This window comes from Felis catus, chromosome A1 (genome assembly GCF_018350175.1).
Source record: "Felis catus isolate Fca126 chromosome A1, F.catus_Fca126_mat1.0, whole genome shotgun sequence".
Classification (NCBI taxonomy): Eukaryota; Metazoa; Chordata; class Mammalia; order Carnivora; family Felidae; genus Felis; species Felis catus.
The window spans coordinates 140,036,354-140,059,616 of NC_058368.1; the positions used below are offsets into that span (position 1 = coordinate 140,036,354).

The 23,263-nt window shown below is 38.0% G+C and overlaps 1 protein-coding gene and 1 pseudogene across 16 annotated transcripts in view; both read left to right on the forward strand.

The window, feature by feature from the left end:
- The window catches only part of LOC111561429, a 263,855-nt gene that overhangs the window by 150,793 nt on the left and 89,799 nt on the right, over positions 1-23,263 (forward strand). The window lies entirely within an intron of this gene.
- LOC111557060 lies at positions 3,507-3,623 on the forward strand (annotated as a pseudogene).

A 23,263-nucleotide genomic window follows, 5' to 3' on the forward strand; every position in this document is an offset into this window, starting at 1 on the left:
CCATAGAATTATTTACAATTTGTCTTTATATATTCACTTGTTTCTACCAGTGTATATACCCACTATTTATACCCACTGTATCCCCAGCATTTAACTTAATTCTTGGCCCCTAATAGATTTTTCATAAATAATGACTGAATGAATGAATGGACTAGAAGATGCTTAAGGGAAAGCCTCAATATCTCTAGCCCTTTGGTCACTTGTCAAGATCACTATTCAGGGAGCTAGACTCTCCTAAAGACTGGGTAGGGAGGGCTACCCCAGGGCAGGACCAACACCATCATAGCCAGTTGCCTGGCTGAATGTTTTGATATAGGTAAGTAGTTTCTGCATCTAGTGGGGATCCATCCAGGTTCCTGGCCAACTGCTCCCACACTTGGCTCCTCTTATAGCCCTGTCTCTCTAACTTCCTTTCTTCTAAAGAAGTTTGCTACACTTTTCTATGATCCCTTTATGATTTATATTCTCACCTTGCCTTCCCTACCTTTGTTCATACCACTGTATCCAGCCCTAGTAAAGGCACCTCATTCCTCTATAGTCCATAGCCCTTTGGGGAGATCCTCTCATCTTAGCACACATACAGCCTGCCTGTAAAACACAGACTCACTATTCAACTCCATTGCAATTTAGATACTATTACTTAACATTTAGGCAGTACTAGATAGAGGCTGAGAACTTTACAAGGATGACTGCATTCAATTCCCATTCAATCCCAACTGGTCTGTGGAGTAACTACTATTATATCTATTTTGTGATGGACAAGATTGGTGAAGTGGATCCGCCCAAGGTAAGAGGTGACTTTGGCATTAAAACCCAAATGGTCTGATTGTAAGGTCAACACATACTCTTAATTCTCCACTGCATTACAGTATAATTGTACAACTTGCCTCATTGAGACCACAGGACATTGCTTTATTTTCTAGTAAACAGAGTTTGTTTTAAATTATGCTTTGGTTTCTTTCTTTCTTTGCTTTAAAACATAGAAAAATTTGGAAAAGGAATTATAATAGCCTAGGCCTTAGAGCAATCAGTCTCATTGTGTTATTGTCTTACTAATTTTGCTTTTGAGTCCTATTCTATTATGGAGAGGGGAGAAGGGTCCATGGTCATTGTGGGGCCATTTGCACTTATATATTATCCTCTACAAGGGTGGAGAGTGTCTGGGAAGAGGCAATGAGCATACATTGGTGCCAATATAATGAACAGGAGTACAGTGAGCAAAACAGTTTTTCTTTTTTTTAAATTTTAAATTAGCTTGTATTCTTTCTCTTGTAAAGTAACTTTTGTTACATTATGAAAAAACAGCAGATGCTTATAAAATATTGATATATAAAAGTGTTAACCAATATATTTAAGTACATGGTGAGTTTGCTTATAAGAAATGTCCATGGGTTTGTTATTTTTTGAGCATATTGCCTGTGATATAATAGTTTATATAATCATTTTTTCAAACATGGTTGAAATTTTTATTTGATTTCCCCATATGAAACCATGTATTCTACGTTAGATACGCAAAAGTAAATTAAATAAAAATTTAAAAAATTATTATGTGTTTGCTCTTTGAATTATAAGAATTAAAATGAGAGAAAATGAACTTTTTCACCCACCAGGTTGGTAAAAATTGTACCAATTTTTAATTTTTTTTTTAAACGTTTATTTATTTTTGGGACAGAGAGAGACAGAGCATGAACGGGGGAGGGGCAGAGAGAGAGGGAGACACAGAATCCGAAACAGGCTCCAGGCTCTGAGCCATTAGCCCAGAGCCTGACTCAGGGCTCGAACTCACGGACCGTGAGATCGTGAGCTGGCTGAAGTCGGACGCTCAACCGACTGCGCCACCCAGGCGCCCCCCAATTTTTAAATGAAAAGATAATGTTTAGTGTCTGGCATTGGTGTGAATATAAGGGAAATATGTTTTTTTCTCTTACTTACAAGTTTTCTTACCCCCTAGGGGTAGGACAGAAATATCTTTTTTTTTTTTTAGTATAAAATTTATTGTCAAATTGTTTTCTTTTTTTTTTTTAAATATTTTTTTTCAACGTTTATTTATTTTTGGGACAGAGAGAGACAGAGCATGAACGGGGGAGGGGCAGAGAGAGAGGGAGACACAGAATCGGAAACAGGCTCTAGGCTCTGAGCCATCAGCCCAGATTCTGACGCGGGGCTCGAACTCCCAGACCGCAAGATCGTGACCTGGCTGAAGTCGGACGCTTAACTGACTGCGCCACCCAGGCGCCCCTCAAATTGTTTTCTATACAACACCCAGTGCTCCTCCCAACAGGTGTCCTCCTCACCCACCCTCCCTTCCCTCCCACTCCCCATCAACTCTCAGTTCAGAGTTTCTTATGGTTTGGCTCTCTCCCTCTCAAACTTTTTTAACCTCCCCTATGGTCTTCTGTTAAGTTTCTCAGGATCCACATAAGAGTGAAGACATATGGTATCTGTCTTTCTCTGTATGACTTATTTCACTTAGCATAACACTCTCCAGTTCCATCCACATTGCTACAAAAGGCCATATTTCATTCTTTCTCATTGCCAAGTAGTATCCCATTGTGTATATAAACCACAATTTCTTTATCCATTCATCAGTTGATGGACATTTAGGCTCTATCGGGGGCTCATGAAGATAAAAAGCTTCTGCACCGCAAAGGAAACAATCAACAAAACTAAAAGGCAACCGACAGAATGGGAAAAGACATTTGCAACTGACATATCAGACAAAGGGCTAGTATCCAAAATCTATAAAGAACTCACAAAACTCCACACCCAAAAAACAAATAATCCAGTGAAGAAATGGGCAGAAAACATGAATAGACACTTCTCTAAAGAAGACATCCAGATGGCCAACAGGCACATGAAAAGATGCTCAATGTCATTCCTCATCAGGGAAATACAAATCAAAACTACACTGAGATATCACCTCATGCCAGTCAGAGTGGCTAAAATGACCAAATCAGGAGACTATAGATGCTGGAGAGGATGTGGAGAAATGGGAACCCTCTTGCACTGTTGGTGGGAATGCAAACTGGGGCAGCCACGCTGGAAAACAGTGTGGAGGTTCCTCAAAAAATTAAAAATAGATCTACCCTATGACCCAGCAATAGCACTTCTAGGAATTTACCCAAGGGATACAGGAGTGCTGATGCATAGGGGCACTTGTACCCCAATGTTTATAGCAGCACTTTCAACAATAGCCAAATTAGGGAAATGTATTTGAAAGCTGTCTCAGCAATTTCATTTCTTGGAATATACTCCACAGAAGTTCTCAACCATGTGCATAGGAATTGATGTATAAATCATTATATAAATAGTAAGGAAAGAGTAAGAAAAGGGTAATAATTATGGGTATAATTAAGGGTATTATATTACAATCATCAGTACTACAAATACCATAGAGCTGTTGAAGATCTAAGTGGACTAATACAGCTAAGACTTATTAATGATAGTGAAAGCAAGTTACAAAAGAATAAATATGTATTATCTTGCTTAGTTTAAGAAATATATGAATCGCTTCTCGGCCTTTTGGCTAAGATCAAGTGTAGTATCTGTCCTTATCAGAAATATATGACATTTATGTGTAGAGGCATATGAAAGATCAGAAACGTTATTAATGTTTACCTCTGGGGAGAGGATGAGATTGGCCAGTCTGGTGAGGAAATAGAGGAATGGTCACATTCTCGGTGTTTCTATACAATTCTCTACCAATTAGGTTTTTGTACACTGACTATCCATACATGAATTACCTTTTTAACTTTATAGCAGAAATGAAAAAAATTTACTGTGAATCTATAAATTTTTGTTTAGATTAAAATTATGGGCTCTATGTGTAGTGCATGTGGCATCTGAATTATGCTACATTTGGGTGATATTACTGCAATGTGACCTTAGTGTATATTTTGTTACAAGGAACAGAAACCCATTCACAAAGTATAAGTAGAATTAAGGGGAGTTTATTGAAAAAAATGTAAGAGAATCATAGGATCCTCATGTATAATCCAGCCTCAAGGAAACGGAGTTCAGAAGCTTCTCTCTCCATTTCTTTTTCTATAGCCCCAAGGTCTTACATTTGTTCCTCTTCACACATCTGCCCAATTCTCCTCTGCAGACTGCCTTCCTCTTTTTTTGTGTGTCTGTTTGTTTTTAATCATCCTTGGATTTATGATTTTACAGGCTTACCACCATTTTGAGCTGAGGAAATTCTAGGAGATACGTACTTTGGATAATGACTTTGATTCTATCAGTTAACTCAATCTGATATTTTATTTTTGAAGTTTGAAATTAATTTCCAACTATTAATAGTATTTAAAATTTCAACCATGTGTAGTTCCTGTTTTTTACTCAGGTCCTGCTACTAAAGTGCAGCCAAGTTTTATATAAAAAGCCCTATTTAGTCAGAAGTTTGTGGGCAGTGACATATGGGGTGGGGCCAAGCAAAGCTAAACAATGTGCTATTTTGGCAAAGCTTGAGTTCATATGGCTAAAGGCAAACATGTGTTATGAGCAAAGAGGAGGACTTACAGCTAGTGTTCAGTGATTATTTACTCTTCATTTACAAGAAGGAAAGTTGACTTACATTCTTACTGATCCTCATCGGAACATAGTCTTTAAGACTAGCCCACTACGACAGAGGTTTATGATAGGAATTAATTGCCAGTTGAGTAGTATGTCAAATGTTTCTTACCTGAACCTAGTAATTACCCTTCTCAACACAGGCAGTCCTTACTTTGCACATTAGTAGGGGATCTAAAAATGACCACGCAGAATGATTTTAATAATCAATGCAAAAATTACCATTGTTCTGTGATCTTATAATAATTTTGTCAAAACATTAAAAACTCTCTTCCTGTCATGTTTGTATGGGGAAATGAAAAAAGATAGTAAAACCAATATGTAATTAGTGCACTATAATTTATAACATTAGAAACATTGAGAATTAAAGTGCTTTCTTGGTAAAACAGTTATTAAATGCAGTTTGAAGAATAATTGCCTCCTTGTCATAATACATTTGTATGGAGTGAGCATCTTTTCTTTTTTTATGTTTTTATTTATTTTTGAGAGAGAGAGCAGGAGTGGGCACGAGCGGGGGAGGAGCAGAGAGAGGAGACAGAGGATCTGAAGCAGGCTCTGAGCTGACAGCACAGAACCCAACATGGGGCTCCAACTCTCGAGCCATGAGATCACGACCTGAGCCAAAGTCAGACACAACCGACTGAGCCACCCAGGCCCCCCAAGTGAGCATCTTTTCTACCTATGCCTTGGTGATTGCCATACTCTTTTCTTGGTTTGGATTGGCTCCCAACATCGTATCCTATGTGCTTTCAAGGTTGCGAAATATTTGAGAGTTCATTTAATGTAGTGTTTTGCCAGTGTCACTTCCTCTGGGAGATCTTCATCCTTCTTGTCATAATCACCTTCATCATTTATGTCAATAAGTTCACCCTCACTAAGTTCCTGGGCTTGCATATCTGGTGTCTTAGATGGTAGCAATGTTTCTTCCATAACTCCATGTACATTCCATGTGAATTTCACCTATCACATTATCACTTTTTTTTTTTTTTTGCTCTTTCACCTTTCTTGGCCAATTCCCATTTTCAGTTATGCATTTTTATAAAATGTCATGTGGATTTATCACTGGGAGACAAAGAGGCAACATATAGGCTTTACTGTGTGTGAACTGAGTAGCTGGTGGAGGACTGGTGCTTTTTGAACTGTGGCAACTGCAATTTATGCATAATGGTACTGTGTAAGGAGAGAACTGCCTGTATATCTCACAGAAGTGCATATATGTATTCACCCAAGCACAGGCACAAAAATGTGAATAGTGGTACCATTCATAATATTGCTAAATTGGAAACTATCCAAATGCCCTCCAGAAGTAGAATAGAGAAATAAATTGTGGCTTAGTCATAATATGGACTACTTTATAGCAATGGGGTTGAACAAATACAACTACATGAAACAACAGGGATGAATCTCACAAAATGTTGAACAAAAGAATCCAAACATCAAAGAATGTGCGTTCTTTGATTCCATTTATGTAAAGTTCAAAAACAGGCAAAACTAATCTATGGGATCAGATGTCAGTCCTTGGCAGAGGTAATGCCTAGAAAGGAGCATATGTGGGCTTTGGGGTGGTGGTAATGTTTGCTTCTTAACCTAGGGCACTGATTACACAGGTATTTTTACTTTGTGATAATTCAACAACCTGTACATTTTTGATTGGTGCCTCCTTCTATAGGTGTGTTACAGTTCAATAAGACTTTTACTAAAAAAGTAACACATCTCTCACAATAACTCACAGATAAAAATTTGTAATAAATTTACTCTTCTAATGTAAATTACAGTGGATTCTGTGAGCTCCCTAGAGCAACCTCAATAGCACTCCCTACTTGCTGGAAGTAAGTGCTTACTTTCTTGATTTTGAAGAAAAAATGATGCCTCCTGTTCCCCAATGCCTCCTGTTCCCAGCTAATGACTACCTCTCATACAAGTAAGTATAAAGACCATCGGTAGAAAAAGGAGCATGCCTCCTCAGGCCTAGAAGACACATTAGAGCTTCAGCTTAGGGAAGAGGGAGGTGCCTGGTTCCCAGCCTCCTAGGCTAGGAAGCCAAAGGTACGGGTGCAGGAGGAGGGGGGTGGTGGGGCATCACCCACACTCGAGAAGAAAAAAAATGATGAAATGGGGATGAGCAGGAGAGTATGTCACACCAGTTCATATCATTTGTCACTAAGCTATCATTAAAAAGAAAAGCTGGGAAGGGCTCCACAGCATGAAGTGCAGAAAGACTGCTACTCTCAGGGCCAGCAGCCTGTGTACCATGTTCCCCAGCCTGAGCCCACCTCACATCTTGAAGTTACCAACGGGGCCTTTGACACCACAGGCCTGTGTATCTAGAAGACTTGAGTTAACTCCTTCAAACAGCATGATCAAGTTCTTAAGGCAACTGCTTAGAAAATGGGCTTCCAGAGAAGTGGGTGGGTTTATCACATTTCAAAAAAAAAAAAATTAAGGCAACATTTGGTTCTTGATTAATTAATTAATTCAACCATTAGTTATTGTCCATTTACCAATAATTATTGGGAGGGCCTTAGGCTAGGCTTTCCCATTCTTTATTTTCTTTCTTTTTTCCTTAGGTTAAAAAAAAAAAAAACGATCCAACATAACTTATGTGGTAATTCAAATTGTTCTGTAAGGTCTTTTTCAAAAATCAGTAGTCCTTTAACCACAATTTTCATTTCCTATTTCCCAGTGACAGTTAAGTTCAACTTTTTAATAGATTCCTTTGATATTTTCTGCTGTATCTCTAAACCACATGCTTATATTGCTACCTCCTGTTTTTATAGCATTTGACATTGTATTAGCTGCCATAGCATTCCATTGTATTGGGTTACTATATCAAAATACCATAAACTGAGTGGCTTAAACAATAGACATTTCTTTCTCACAGTTCTGGAAATTGTGAAATCCAAGATCAAGGTGCCTTCCCATTCAGTTCTTGGTGAGAGCCCTCTTCCTGGCTTTCAGATAGCCACCTCCTTACTCTGTCTTCAGTAATCTCACCACGAGGGCCCTACCTTCGTGACTGAATCCAACCTCAGTTACTTCTCAAATTCCCATCTCTAAATACCATAACATTAGGAGTAAAGCTTCAGTATATGAATTTTGGAGGAGCACAGTTTCACTCCATTCCAGACATTATCTCTTGCCTTCCAAGTGGGAAAAAATGAAGATGTCTTCTTGTTTCCTTAACCTCACAATATAGTCACACTTCCCATCCCCCATCTCCCCATGTAATTGTATGATGATTTTAGTAAGTCAGTTAAGCAAGAACCCAGAAGCATGCTGCTTTAAATACAGTTGAATCCCAAACCTATGCCTTCCAACCTTGACCTCTGTCCTGCCCTGGCAATCTCATATAGCCTGTACCATGACTATTCAGGTCTGTGTGCCTTTACTTATCTGATCCTTCTACCTAGAATGTCTTTCCTCCTCTTCTTCACCTGGATTCTTCCATCTTTGTTATTGTTGTTGTTTTTTATTCTTCCATCTTTTAATTCAAATCTGAATTCAGACCTATTTCTTCCAGCAAACCTTCCCTTGCCCCTGCCTATTTCTACCCAAGGTCTCTGACTTGGGAATAAAACTTTAGTCCTACAATTATCATCCCACGTTGAATTTCTATGTGTAAGAGTATCCCCACCTCAAGACTATAAGCTCTCTGAAGAGAGAGACCTTGCTTTTTCATCAGTGTATCCCTAGTACTAGCACTATGCTTAGCACATAAGATGCATTCCATACATGTTTATTTAACAAATACAAATCAATTGATATTTGGTGCTTTCATTCACCTGTGCCTTCAGGTTTTGCTTTTCTTAATATCAGTCAGATACCTTTGCTTTAATGGGACTAAAATTGTTTCCTACCAGTTTAATGATCTTCTTGGTTCCCAACAAGATTTACAGGCCAACCACAATTTGCAAAAACTATCTCAGAGACAAGAGTCGTGGTTACACTTGACTGACTTCTTAATGGGCATGTTTCTTACTTAAGAATATAACTGCCCTTCGCTTATTAGAGTTGCTTTGTACTAAATCAATACAAGAGGGTTAGAGGAAAGGGCAAATAATCCTTATAGTAGTTACAGCACTATCTCATGATAAGAAAATAAGATTGGAAGGTTTACTAACTGAATGGATTTACATTGCAGGAGAGTCTTAATCTTTTGTTACTTCATAAATGAGTGGATAACCCTTAGGTCACAAGAATATTTTTTAAATGTAATTTTATGCTTGCTTTATTACTTCCCTAAGACCCTCTAGCTTGTTTATTTAAAGTACCTTATTATAATCTCTCCTTCTTCCTTCCTTCTTTCCTTCCTTTCTCCTATCATTTTTATAGAATTTATCTTTTAGACCAGTTTTAGGTTCATACAAGAATTGAGGTGGGAGATACAGGGATTTCCTATATATTGCCTATCCTATGCATGTATAGCCTCCTCATTATTAACATGCCCCACCGAAGTGGTTCATTTGTTACAGTTGATGAAACTCTATGCACCTTTGGTTATTCTTTTAAAAAGAAAGGTGTGTGATCTCCGTGTCTTTTCTCCACTGCCTACAAGGTAGAATTTAGATGTGATGGTCAGAATTGCAGCAGCCACATTAGGTCATGAGATTGAAGCTGTTTGCTCAAAGTATTGGGCCATGAGTGGGGTCTCCAGCATCACGGAGCAGTTTCATGAGCCTAGGTTACCTGTCAGTTATGTGACAGAGAAACAAACTGCTATCTTGTTTAAACTATTGTTTCTTTGGCCTTTCCTACAGCTGTACCTAAACCTGTGTCAGGATATGTAAATTTCCATCATCCACAATTTATTCCTAAGGCCTAAAGCATAGTATCATCTAGATTTTCTTCTTAAAACTCGAATACTCTGGGAGAGGAGACATATTAAAGTGTTTAGGTCAGGAACTTCTTGACATGATTAAACTTATCAAATTATTTTTATTCATTCTCTATTTTCAGGGTTCTGGATTAAGGAAGATTCTGTTGTTAATATTGGCATTGTATTATTCAAGTTAAGAAGCCTGACTGGGGATAGAAAATTTGGCTATCTCTGCACAAGGCTGAGTCTAGAGGTGCTTGTTAGCACAGCTCCAGAATTCTCTACATGAGCAAGACCATATTTTAATGTGAAAGCTAACAAAGAATATGGTCCTTCAGGAGTAGGGTCTAGCTAACAATTCATGAGGCTGTGAATGAAGTAGTCTAGAGTACTGCTTGAGAAATAAAATAATTTAAATACTTTTAAATTGGCAACTGGCTTTTAAGTGGGTACAACTGTTGATGTACATTATTTTTAAGGGGTTTTACTCCCAAATGGCAAAAATATTTTGTTCCCGATAGAGTTGGCTGTGGACCTTAAAACAATCATGTCATAAGGGCAGAGTTTTTTCTGCTTTCCTGTACCTCCTCTTCTTTCTCCTTTTTTCAGGATGCAATATTCTCCCCTCTTTTGCCTCATGATTTCTCTTATTCCTCTACCCCTATTTTGTATCTTTGATTTTCCCACCCTGTCTGCTCAACATTGTAAAAGATTCACAGTCTACAAACTTCCAAATCACAAAGCAGTATTTCTCAAAATGAACCACTCCATCTGTAACTGATATGCTAAATTTGGAGATGTGAGAAACAAGCAGGTGGATGGTTGACCTTGAACAAAACACTTCACCTCTCTTGACTTCAGTTTTATTGTCTTAAAATATGGGACAGTGATTTTGAAATAGTTTTTTTTCCTAACACCGCACTCCGGGCTTCCTCTTTTTGTTATAGACTCATTTGGAGGTGCCAGTACTCATTCTGATATGTAATAAATACCTCCTCCACCCTCCTCTTTATGGGCACCATCACCCTTCTTTGCTTTAACAAGAGAACTTTGTATTGCTGCCAAAAGGTATGTGGATATGGGAGAATTAACTTACTTGAACAGAAGTATATCAGTGTTTTTATACATGAAAAAAATGGTGGAGGACATGAATTGTTGCAAAACAAAAGAAAACAAGAAAATTTGAATGTTGACTAAGAACTTGGAAAAACTGCTTCCCTGCTTACTCTAATTATTTGTCCACATTCACCTTTGTGTTTTTACGAGTATAGTATAGTTTAATTTAGTTGCCTTTTTGGCTTACAGGAAAATATTTTGGGAAATTACTATTCATGTATCTAGTCCTTAGCAATTTCTTCACTGATATCTATCTATCTATCTATCTATCTATCTATCTATCTATCTATCCTATCTACCGAACAACTAAATTCCTCCTTGTTGATTGGGCAAAGTAGTGTTTATTACTGAAATTCCTGGCCAAGGTGGAATCTGTAGACTACAGTCTACCTCTTTACTGATCCCAGCTAAAACTCTAGACAGCAGACAAAAGGACTTTGAAAAGTAAGGATTAATATGGAAAATGGACAATGAAGTCAAAACTTGATTAACAACCTGTAGCAAAGAGGAGTTTCTTTTTTGTTGTTTTTGTTTTTTCTCCTTTGACTCCTGGATTTGAATTGGGTTCAGGCTGGCATGTACAACTGGCAGCAAGTGCTGACAGAGAAATACTGGGAGAAATCATTTATCTAGGAGACCAGGAAAAGTGATCTGTGATTTCCCGAGTGTAGAAATAACTTTTTTTGTCTTCTGATTTTTCTGCCCTTCTGGTTCTGAGTCAGGGCCAGCCTCAGACATGGCACTGTACTGCCATCACTGTGATGAAGGCACTTTTAACCCCACGAGAAGACCGAGTTTGAAGCTAAAGGAACTGATGAAAGGGGCCTCTTTTGTCCAAAGAATATGGGGGAATCTCTTTATTTTTCTATTTTATTATTCTTTTTTCTTTATTCTGAAAGCAGTGCCAGTTATGTGGAACTGTACAAAGCACAGGAGGCCCCATCTTTCTAGCCAAGGGAACTGGAAAAAATGTGTCACTGTGAACCAGAGTGCAGGAGAAATGCCAGAAAGAGAAGACTAGAGATGAGGATCCCTTAATTCTAGCACAAACCAACATTAGGTCTTGGCTCACCTCCAAGTTGGGCACATGTAGGCCAGATACAAGGAAACAGTAAAGATTTCAAAAAATAAATTGCTACATAAAAAACCTGACCAGGTTCCATGCTTTCAGGCCTTCACCAGGTAGACCCAAACAGCATAGTGAAACCTTTAAAAATAAGCTAATATTGGGACTAATATGCTCAGAAGGCAAAATAGACTTTGTGGTTCAAAACAGACCTGGTTGGTGGTTTGCTTTAAAAAACCCACATTCACACACATTCTTCAGATGATTTTAATAGGGTCCAGTGCCTACAACATAATATTCAGATGCTCATTATAGAATCCACAATTACTCAATATACAAGAATCAAAACAAATGACCAACATGCAAACAAAAAACAAAACAACCCACAAAAATTCAGGAAACAATCATCAACAGAATTGACAGAAGGCAACATTAAGATGACCCACGTGTTGGAATTACCAGAAAAATACCTAAAGAAGTTATAATAACCATTTCCATGAAGTGATGGTGAACATTCTTGAAAGGAATCGGAAGATAGAAATTTTCAGTAGAGTAAAAGTTATAAAAAAGAAACAAACAGAAATGTTAGAACTAAAAAATATAGAATCTGAAGACCTGAACAAAACTATCAATCCACTGGACATAATTGATATTTATAGAAATTTTCAGGCAACAACTACTAAAACACATTATTGTTAAGTGCACGTGGAACATTCACCAAGATGGATCATATCTTCAACTCTAGAGCAAACATTAAAAAATTAAAGAATTGAAGTCATACAATGTTCTCTGGCCATAAAGAAATTATATAAGAGGGTACCTGGGTGGCTCAGTTGGTTAAACGTCCAGCCTCAGCTCAGGTCATGATTTCACGTTTTGTGAGTTTGAGCCCCGCATTGGGCTCTGTGCTGGCAGCTCAGAGCCTGGAACCTGCTTCGGATTCTGCATCTCCCTCCCTCTCTGACCCTTTCCTACACGTGCTCTCTCTCTCTCTCTCTCTCTCTCTCTCTCTCTCTCTCCCTCTCTTTCTCTCTCTCTCTCTCAAAAATAAATAAACATTAAAAAATTAAAAAAAAGAAATTATGTAAGAAATAAATAACTGAAAGATGTCTGGAAAATCATCAGATGTTTGAAAATTAAATAACAGATTTTTAAATAATTAATGGATCAAAGAAGATGTCACAGGGGAAGTTAGAGTGTATTTTGAATAAAGTTAAGAGGAAAGCAATACATGCCAAAATTCATGGGAGGTGAGTAAGGCACTGCTTAGAGTGAAAATAAGAGCATTAAATGCTTATGTTAGAAAAGAGAGACTAAGGAAAGGCTTTAGTAATATTCTAAGCTTTCATGTCAAAAAGCTAGAACAAAAATCCAAACCACCCAGAAAAATGGAAATGAAAAAGATAAATAAAAACTGCAGACAATAACATCAATGAAACTAAAATCTGCTTCTTTGTGAAGATTAAAAAAATTAGTAAACCTCCCCCTAAATTGGCGAAGAAAAAAAGGGAGAAGATACGTATTACCAAAATCAGGAATGAAAAGAGGAGATATCACTACAGACTTTACAGATATTAAAAGAATAAATTGTGAGGTCAAAGTAAAGGTTTCATATTTTTGCATATGGACAGGCACTTGTTGCAGCACTTTTTCTTAAAAAGAGCATCATTCTTCCATTGGATTGCCTGTATATCTATGTCAAAAATCAATTATATTTATGTGGGTTAATTTCTTAACTCTCTAGTCAATTCCATGGATTTATATGGCTATCCTTTCACCAGTTCCATAGTATCTTAATTACTGTAGATTTATAGTCAGTCTTGAAATAAGGTTTTATGAATCTCCCAACTTTGTTCTCCTTTTTTGAAAAATTTTTAACTATTCTAGGGCCTTTGCATTACCATATGAATTACAATGAAATATTACACAGTAATAAAAATGAATGAACTACTGATACACCTAAAGAAATAAGTGAATTCAAGTGTATTATTTTAAGTGAAACAGGTCAGTCTCAAAAGGTTAAATATTTTATGATTCCATATATATGACATTATGGAAAATCAAAACTGTAGAAAAAGAGACCAGATTAGTGGTTGCCAGGGTGAGGATTTGACTACAAAGGGACAACATGAAGGAGTTTGGGGCGGGGTGCATTGATAGAACTGTTATCTTAATTGTGGTCATAGGTACATGATTCTACCCATTTGTGAGAACTGAAGGAGCTATATAATGAAATGAGAGAAATTTCCTGTATTTTAATTAATAATAAAAGTAAAAAATAGTGTTTATTACTAATATTTTATCTTTGCATATATTGCTCCCAAACCGAAAGATCCAAGTATGAAAATCTGTCTGGCTGGGTCTGGCTGTGACCATGTCTTAATTTTCAGGGATGAGGAGAGGTAGTCTTGCGTAGCTCTTGACTTCTTTAATTGGACTCCTACAAAGTTTTGTACAATTAGGAATTTCCAAAAGTAGGGAGAATTTGGAGGGGCCAGTGAGAATAAAGATAGATGTCCATTAGAACATCTTCATCAGTGCAGAGCATGAGGATTAGGAGTTGTGTCTTCATCCAACTAACTTAATCCCTTTGGGAATGGTGCTGAGGAAGAGCAAAGGCCCCAAATTTTGCCTTTGGAGTGAATACTCATTTCATATTCTTTTTTATCTCACTTTTGTTTTATTTTTTGAGTCCCAATTTAGAACCCACTCTCTACTACCTATTTTCCCCACCTTCTGTCTTGGAAAACTCTACCCCTTTCTACATTAGGGAGGCTTCATAGTCCTAAAACTCCTTGTGTTGTAAAGTGTCTGGTGCTGAAGACTCTAAATACTGAAAGATTTCTTCTACTCATGCTTTGCTGGGTATGAATGCAGACAAAGACATGTACTTTGGTCTGTAGAGTGTCCTAATTCCTAGTTCCACCAGTAGCAGCCATAGCTCATTTCCTTCTGAGTTACCCAGGGGCAAAGTGTATCTGACTACAGCAAATACATTTTTTTTCGAGTGACTGAAACATCCTTTCTCACATGAGAAAGGTATAACCCCTTATTAACATTTTTTTTTAAAACTTCTCCTTACAGGGGCGCCTGGGTGGCTCAGTCGGTTAAGCGTCCGACTTCAGCTCAGGTCACGATCTCGCGGTCCGCGAGTTCGAGCCCCACGTCGGGCTCTGGGCTGGTGGCTCAGAGCCTGGAGCTTGCTTCTGATTCTGTGTCTCCTTCTCTCTCTGCCCCTCCCCCGTTCATGCTGTGTCTCTCTCTGTCTCAAAAATAAATGTTAAAAAAAAAAAATTAAAAAAAAAAAAAAAAAAAAAAAACTTCTCCTTACAAAATAATCACCTTGGGCATTACTGAGCTAAGTAACACTTGTCTTCTCCTTTATCTTGCTTTTATTAAAAGGGCCCCCAAATTATGTTTTTTGTGTTTTCCAAGCTTTTAGCAAGGGTAGTGGTCTTATTCCACCCCATAACATGTCAGTGAAAACTATTAATTAACAATAACTTGCACATTTATATAATGGTCAGTTACAGAAGCATATTTTTATAGGAGCATCATCAGGAATTCCCTCTTCAAAACAGCCCTCCCAGAGACCTCTTCAATCAAATGGCTTTATCCTGTACCTTCACAGCAGCCTTTATATACATCTATTTCATCACTAACTATGTTATATCAGATTCTCTCTTTATGTTTTATCTCCCTCACTAGATTGGCAGCATATGTAGGGCAGAGTGTATCATATTCATGAGTTTCTAAAGTGTGTTCAATAAGCTGTTACTACGTATTATGCTTTAAAATACGGTTTTATAGATACATATGATTCGGAATGATGATTAAACAGGTTTATCTGTTTAAGATAAGATTTTAAACATTCAAGATCTCTCAGAAACATTCATATATTTATTTATTCAACAAGTGTTTATTGAGAACCCACTGTGCCAACTACCATCCTGGACCTTAGGAGAATTCCACTGGAAGGCCTAAAAATAGGCTGTAATACATCCTAAGAATAGGATGTAGGACAGCTTACATCCTTGTAGGGAAACACATAATAAATGCATAAATGGAGATATGATATGCTGAGTGGTGATAAGTGCCATAAGGATAAACAAAGTGAGGTAAGAAAATACAGAGTGACAGTCTGTGGTGGGGAGGTCAGGGGGAAGATTATATAGGATGGTGGTCATGGAAACCATGGTGGTCTTATTAAGCCTTCTTTAATAAGGTGACATTTTTGTAGAAACCTGAAAGAAGTGAGGAGGTGAGCAATGCAGATATCTGGAGAAGGAATATTTAAGGGAAGAGTAAATATAAAAGCTGATATGAGTATGCCTGGTGTATTCCAGAAATGGTGAAGAAGCCGGTACTACAGGAGTGGATTAATCTAAGAGGAGAGTGATAGGAAAGGAGATAAAAGAGATGGGGTAGAGATAGGAAGAAGGCTGGGGGAGCAGAAAAACAGACCATCTGTGGTAGATCATATGAAGGTCATCATTGGAACTTTGGCTTTTATGTTGAGTTAGATAGCAACACATTGGTGGTGCATGGACAGAGGAGTGACATAACTTGGGTTGCTATGTTGACAGCAGACTGAAGGGGAGAAGGGCAAAAGTAGGGGAACAAGTTAGGAGGCTGGTTTAACAGTTTAGAAGAGAGTTGGTGGTGACTTGAACCAAAGTGATGGTGGTGGTGATGGCAAGAGGGTGACAAATTTATTTTTAATTAGACCCAGCAGGATTTCTGGATGGATTGGAGATGGTTGTAAGAGAAAGGGGAAGTCAAGGATGAGTCTAAGGATTTTATTTAGCTTAAGCAACTGGGAGAATAATGGTTCCATTTACCACTGAATTGGGGGAAAGAAGGGGAGATAAGAATTGTGGGAGAAAGACCTGTATCTTTTTTTAAAAAAATAATAATTTTTTAAAATGTTTATTTAGTTTTGAGAGAGAGAGCAGTGGAGGGGCAGAGAGAGAGGGGGACAGAGGATCTGAAGCATGTTCCCACAGCAAAGAGCCTGATGCAGGGGCTCGAACTCACAAACTGTGAGATCATGACCTGAGCCAAAGTCAGATGCTTAACCAGCTGAGCCACCCAGTTGCCCTGAAAAGCCTGTCTTGATGAAACCACCTAGGCTCTGGGGCACCACTAACGTGTTTATATGCATGGTGGATATCTAAGAGGGAATATAGTAGGCTGCACTTCTTAAATTTATTCCATTATAGAACCTGTGTTTTATCTTATGGATCTAGTGTTTCATGGCACATACCCTGGAAGTAAACATAATTGAACTTAGTTAAACAGCTGATGGTAGGGGTGCCTGGGTGGCTCAGTCGGTTGAGCGTCCAACTTCAGCTCAGGTCATGGTCTTGCGGTCTGTGAGTTTGAGCCCCCCGTCAGGCTCTGTGCTGACAGCTCGGAGCCTGGAGCCTGCTTTGGATTCTGTGTCTCCCTCTCTCTCTGCCCCTCCCCTGCTTATGCTCTCTCTCTCTCTCTCTCTCTCTCTCTCTCTCTCTCTCTGTCAAAAAGAAATAAACATTAAAAAATTAAAAAAAAACCAGAAGATGGTATAAAGAGAACACTTTTAAGGAATATGCCATCACCAGTGAGTTTAATAATTACCAATATTCAAATATGCTATGGTTTCCAGAAAGACTCTGTGAGGAGGAGAAGAAAGTTGCTTCCCACTTTGATAAATTATAAAATGATAAATATTACAAAGTAATATGACTAACTTTTAGCAAAGATACGAGAACTTCTACATTCAAAAGAATACTACCTCTTTTGAAGTAGTCCCTTCAAGATGGTTACTTTTTCTAACGATATTATAATTGTTCAAAAATATATTTGGAAATCACACTTGGAGTATCCCTCATAGACATAGTATTTTGAGAATCCTTAGAGATGGCAAAATGTCTTTTGAGGCTGAATTTTAATTTCTAAAGCTGCCAAAAGTCATTCAGAGTCAAGCCAGATATAAATGGATGAATAAATTGAGAAATATTTGACTGTTAAATGTGAGTTGGGTCTGTAAGATTGAATTTCCCAATGGCCTTGAGAGAGATTCTGAAGAAGGAATTCAAAAATATTTTTGAACAATGGTAATATCCCTGGAATAATTATATCTCTTCCATGGCATCTGCCTTCATTTAGGTATACAAGTTTTACTGTTGAGATCTCTACATTATAGTCACATGCTCAAAGTCAAATGAATGATTCTAATTAACTTAAAAATGAGGGGAATTGGTAAAGAGGTGAAATTAGATTCCCACCTGCTTATTCTCATCACCCATACCCTCTCTTTCCCTTTCTATTCTTGGTCTGTAGTTTTGTACACAGAAATGCCATAGGGCATTAAAACTATCTTGATTGTTGTAAACTGGGTTTGAGATCATTCCGTCCTGAGAGTCTAAATGATAGAAAGAAAAGTATAAGGATTTTTGTGGATGAGGGTAGGAAAAAAATAAGTTTGTCCCCAAGATCTATTTTAGACAAAGAAATTAATACACCAAATGGACCTGGCCTGGTGCCTGATGTTTGCTGTTTTCCAATTGGGTGCAAACATGTCTGTGAATTTTTGGTGGTGAGCCAGCTGCTCTGTACTCATTCTGGTTGATTAAAATGCTCTCTCAGTAGAGATTCTATTCAGAATTGATCACTCTGTTTTTGCTTGCTGGGAAATGGAAATTGCCATGGCTTCTTAGGTTGAATGAAAAAAATTTTCTATTACAGCAAAGATCTCTCAAATCCAAGATTTCCCAATTTTTCAAGGCTGAAAAGCCTTTATGAATTGTATCCCATATCAAACAACCCCAACCTGTGCTTCATGAGGTATGTTTCGGCCTAACCAGGAAGTAACAAAGTAGATTCCAATTAAATAAAACTGTCTCAATCTATGGATCTACCTCACCATCTTGAGATGCTTCACACACACAAGACAAAAAAATATATATATATATATTTTTATTTTATATCTATATTTTTATTTTATATATATATTATATATTTTTTATATTATATGTTATATATATATACACATATATATACATATATATACATATATATACACATATATATACATATATACATATATATATATATATATATATATATATATATATATATATATGACTGTATATATATCCCCATCAAGGAGAAGGCAATAATTTGTTATCACTGAAATTGACACTCATTCTGGATATGGATATGAATTTGCCTTCCCTGATGACTATGCTTCTGCTAACAGCAATATTCATGGACTTATAAAAAATCTTTATTCACCGTTATGGTGTCCCACATAGCATTTGTTTTCACCAAGGAACTCATTTTACAGCAAAGGAAGTAAGGGCATATAAAAGGCTAATTGTTTCCCTCAGTCAAGGAAATCTTTTCAGGTGATTGGTGAGCAGTAGTAAAATTAATAAGGAATCGTACTCCTGTAGCCCAAAGAACTCACAAGTCTTTATTATAACCTAAGGGATTCTGTAAGTATAGCAGTGAAAATGGAATAAAGATTGATATCCCTACTTGCTTTTAGTGAGACTCAAGTACAGAAAAATGAAATAACCCTGACCAAGATAATCCATCTGACATTGTTGAACTTGAATTGCTCTACTTCCTCTGACTTCTAATACACTCCTCTTCCACATTTGTCTTTTCCTTTCCTTCCCTGTCTCCCTCCCCCATTCCATCCCTCCCTCCCCCTATTTCTCCTTCATCTACCCTTAAATAGAGAGATTCTTCAGTGTTCCATCTCCAGTTTCCCCCAAACTGATTGATTGCTTTCACAGTCATGGTTTCAAACACCTCTTATTATAAAGCCTCCTAAATTTCCAGACCTCTTTTCAAAGTTCACTTCTCCCTCCTAAGGTCAAATACTTTTCAGATGTATCTCCTTGTATATCACTGAGGCACCTCAAACTCAATATATCAAAAATATTTATATTATGTCCCCTAAAACCTATTTCTTTTCTTTTTTTTTTTAATTTTATTTTTTTTAATTTTTTTTATTTTAAAAAAAAATTTTTTTTTTCTACTTTTATTTATTTTTGGGACAGAGAGACACAGAGCATGAACGCGGGAGGGGCAGAGAGAGAGGGAGACACAGAATCGGAAACAGGCTCCAGGCTCTGAGCCATCAGCGCAGAGCCTGACGCGGGGCTCGAACTCACGGACCGCGAGATCGTGACCTGGCTGAAGTCGGATGCTTAACTGACTGCGCCACCCAGGCGCCCCTTTAATTTTATTTTTTATTTTTTAAAATTTACATCCAAATTAGTTAGCATATAGTGCAACAATGATTTTAGGAGTAGATTCCTTAGTACCCTTTACCCATTTAGCCCATCCCCCTTCCCACAACCCCTCCAGTAACCCTCAGTTTGTTCTCCATATTTATGAGTCTCTTCTATTTTGTCCCCCTCCCTGTTTTTATATTATTTTTGTAAAACCTGTTTCTTTTCATGGTTCACTCTCTCAGCCTCCTCATATGTAGTGGGGCTTCAGTGCCCCACCCATGTCCCTCAACCTTACTTAATCTCATGTGCTTAAACCAACATCACACTTCCAGTGTCCGCATCCCTGTGCTTGGGTACTTTATCCAGAAACCCAGTAAGTATTTCCCTCTTGTGCTACCAGGCTAGAAATGACAGAGAATGAACAGCTTGATCCAAGGACTGATGGCAGTTGGTGTCCACATGGCTCAGCTCTCTTGTTCCTCAAATGGGACAAATCTGAGTTGTGTGTTTCATTCCATTTCCAAGATTTCTTGCTCCCCTCCCTGCCATGGGCTTATGCTCCAGTCTTCTATGATAGAAGTTGTTTTCACAATGCATTCTTTCTTGGCTGCCTTTTCTTCTTTGTCATTACCCCACCAATCCCTTAGCAGTACCATACCCTGCACCTCCAAATAAACGATTTGCTTTTTAAAACTGAGAGAAAATTGACATATATCTTTATTAGTTATATATGGCATTTTTCTAGAACCCTGAACATGTAATAGTTTCAGGTGTGCAACATAATGATTCAATATATGTATATATTATGAAGTGATCACCACAGGAAGTCTCGCTAACATCCATCACCACACATAGTTACACATTTTTTTTCTTGTGATGAGTACTTTTAAGATCTCTCTTAGCAACTTTCAAATATATAATACAGTATTATTAACTATAGTCACCATGTGGTATAACTGTTTGCTTTTGAATCTGTATCTCTGTGCTTCAAAACAAGACTTTGATGCCACGATCCTAAGGAGCAGATTCTCAGGATGGGCCTTATTAGTGGGTCACTCACTGGATGATAAGGAACTAACTACTGGGTATAAGTGTGAGCTGGTAACCAGCCTTGGCACACTAAAACATAAAAATTATTAGTATGCTCACGAGTGGTGAGTTGGGAGAAGATACGGTCAGAGGGGATGCACTGCCTTATGCATTCTCTCTAGCATTTGAAAGATAATGATTTTATCTACCTGTGGAGTTGCATTGATTGTTGTTAAGTGCTATTGATGTGCTAAAAGAAAAAAAAAAAACAATAGGCTAAGTTGTTCAAACACCAATTCAGGGCAAGGTATGAAAGCCAGAAAAGCAGGGTTTAAATAATCTCTTGATATGTAGCTATTAACCTGTTGATGATCTTTTCCTTAATCTGTATTGGGAGGAAGGAAGGGAGAGCATTAAGCATTCAGATGAGTCCCTCAGGGCCATATTCACTCTTCTGCTCTGTGTCTTAATATAGGCTCAAATTGCATCTGGACATTCCAATGTGGTCTATCATATTGTTGATATATTAATTAAACCTGAGAGCAGAGTATGTCAAGTGTTCTGGTTACCCTGATAAGACATATGTCTTTGTAGGAGATAAATCCTATAAGGATTTAGGGGTCTGTCATTGATGAAGTTTCTAAGGGTCCAACAAAATGCAGCATACCCAGGCATCCCTTCCAAAGTAAAGGGCAAGTCAATATACCTTGAACTTCCTACACAAACAAATCACTGTATCTCACAGAGCTCTTGGTAGGCCTCTTTGGATTTGGGATTTAGGATATACCTCTCCTTGGAATTGTGCTCCAACTCATTTGTCTGATTTGGAAGCCTACCAGTTTTGAGTAGGTTCCAAAGAAAGAGAAGACTCTACAATAGGTTGAAATGACTTCTTGAGTATATCCCCTGGTGCTCCAAATGTCCTTGGTACATTGGGTTACAGTGTGGAGTCTCTGGGAAGCCCCAGTAGGATATTTACAGCACAGACTCTTAAGGTTCTGGAAACAGGGTCATGCCATTTGCATCAGATAATTGTCCATCATTCCAAAATAAGTTCCTGGAATGCTACTGGGCCCTTGTAGAAACTAAGTAAATACATGATCATGATCATGATCAAGTAGCTATGTGATCAGAGATGTGTAGTATGAGCTGGGCACTTTCAGGCCCACTGAGGCATAAGGTCAAATGGACACAATAGAAATATGTCATATATTGAAGTGAAACATTCAAGATTGTTCCAAGTAATTGTCAGACCCCCCAAAGCTACCTACTTTTGTTACACCAATGACTTTTCCTTACTTACTTCCCTACAAACTAAGGTGCCCTCTAATCAATCACTTATGGTAAAACAAGTGATTGGTGGCCTAGCTAGTGGGAAGCATTATTTCACACCCTGGACTCTGAGTCCAGAATCAGCATTCTCAGACATGGCATTGCGTTCCTTGTTCACTCTCCATCATTAATTGAAAAGTACCAATGTACAATCTGCATAATCTGTAAATGACTCGTGGATATCCTACACAATGGTTTGAGAAACACTGAGAATATCTAGATAATAAACTTTTTAAAATTCGGAAAATCTGTTTTTTAAAAACCAACAGTAATTTTCTGAATTCAAACCTTAACCAGTGTATCCATTGCACTGAACAAGAGTCAATATACTGAATACAGTGTAGTCATAAAGCAATTTTATTCCTTTGGTCAAACCCAGGTGGTGGTAGGTTGCTTCTTTCTCTCCCGTGGACACAATTTCTGGTAGACACAGAACCTTTTCCACTTGCATGTAGATGATGAGTCTTCTGGTTATTCTTGGTCACACACACATACATACATGCATGCAAAGCAGTTAAATTTCAGGAATTTGAAAATCTACTCTTGTGTAATGATTAAAACTCTAAACTGAACTTGAAGTTAAAGCTTCTTTTCTCCGATAGTTTGGGCTTGCAATTGGAAAGGTGGCTGAGATGGCTTCTCTGTATCATGATTTGAAACTATCCTTCCCCAGGTCCTGTGTGAGAGTTGTTCAGGGAGGGTGAGGGTAGGGAAGGACTTCTGTCCTGGGACTGTTGTGGTCTGAAGTGGCACTCTGGGTTTGGTGAGTGTCAAAGCTGACTCTCACTGGCCTTGGTAGATCTTCAAAACTGACTCTCTTGTAATGCATTTGTGGGTTCTCTGGAGACACATCATAGTTGGCATTTTTCATCTAGAACTTCTATAAATGTGAGGCAACTGATCTCTCCCCAAACTGCCCAGCCCCACCCTTTCACCCTCAGACTTCTGTGTCTGCTAGTTTCCTTCCATTGAGACAAACTTGCCTCCATCAGGGAGCTTTCTTGGGCACAGCTCTCTTAAGGCAGCCTCCAGGTGGACCACAATCTGGTTCCCAGAAGACATCTTTGCATCCTTTTCTCTGACAGACTCTAGGAGTTCAGATCC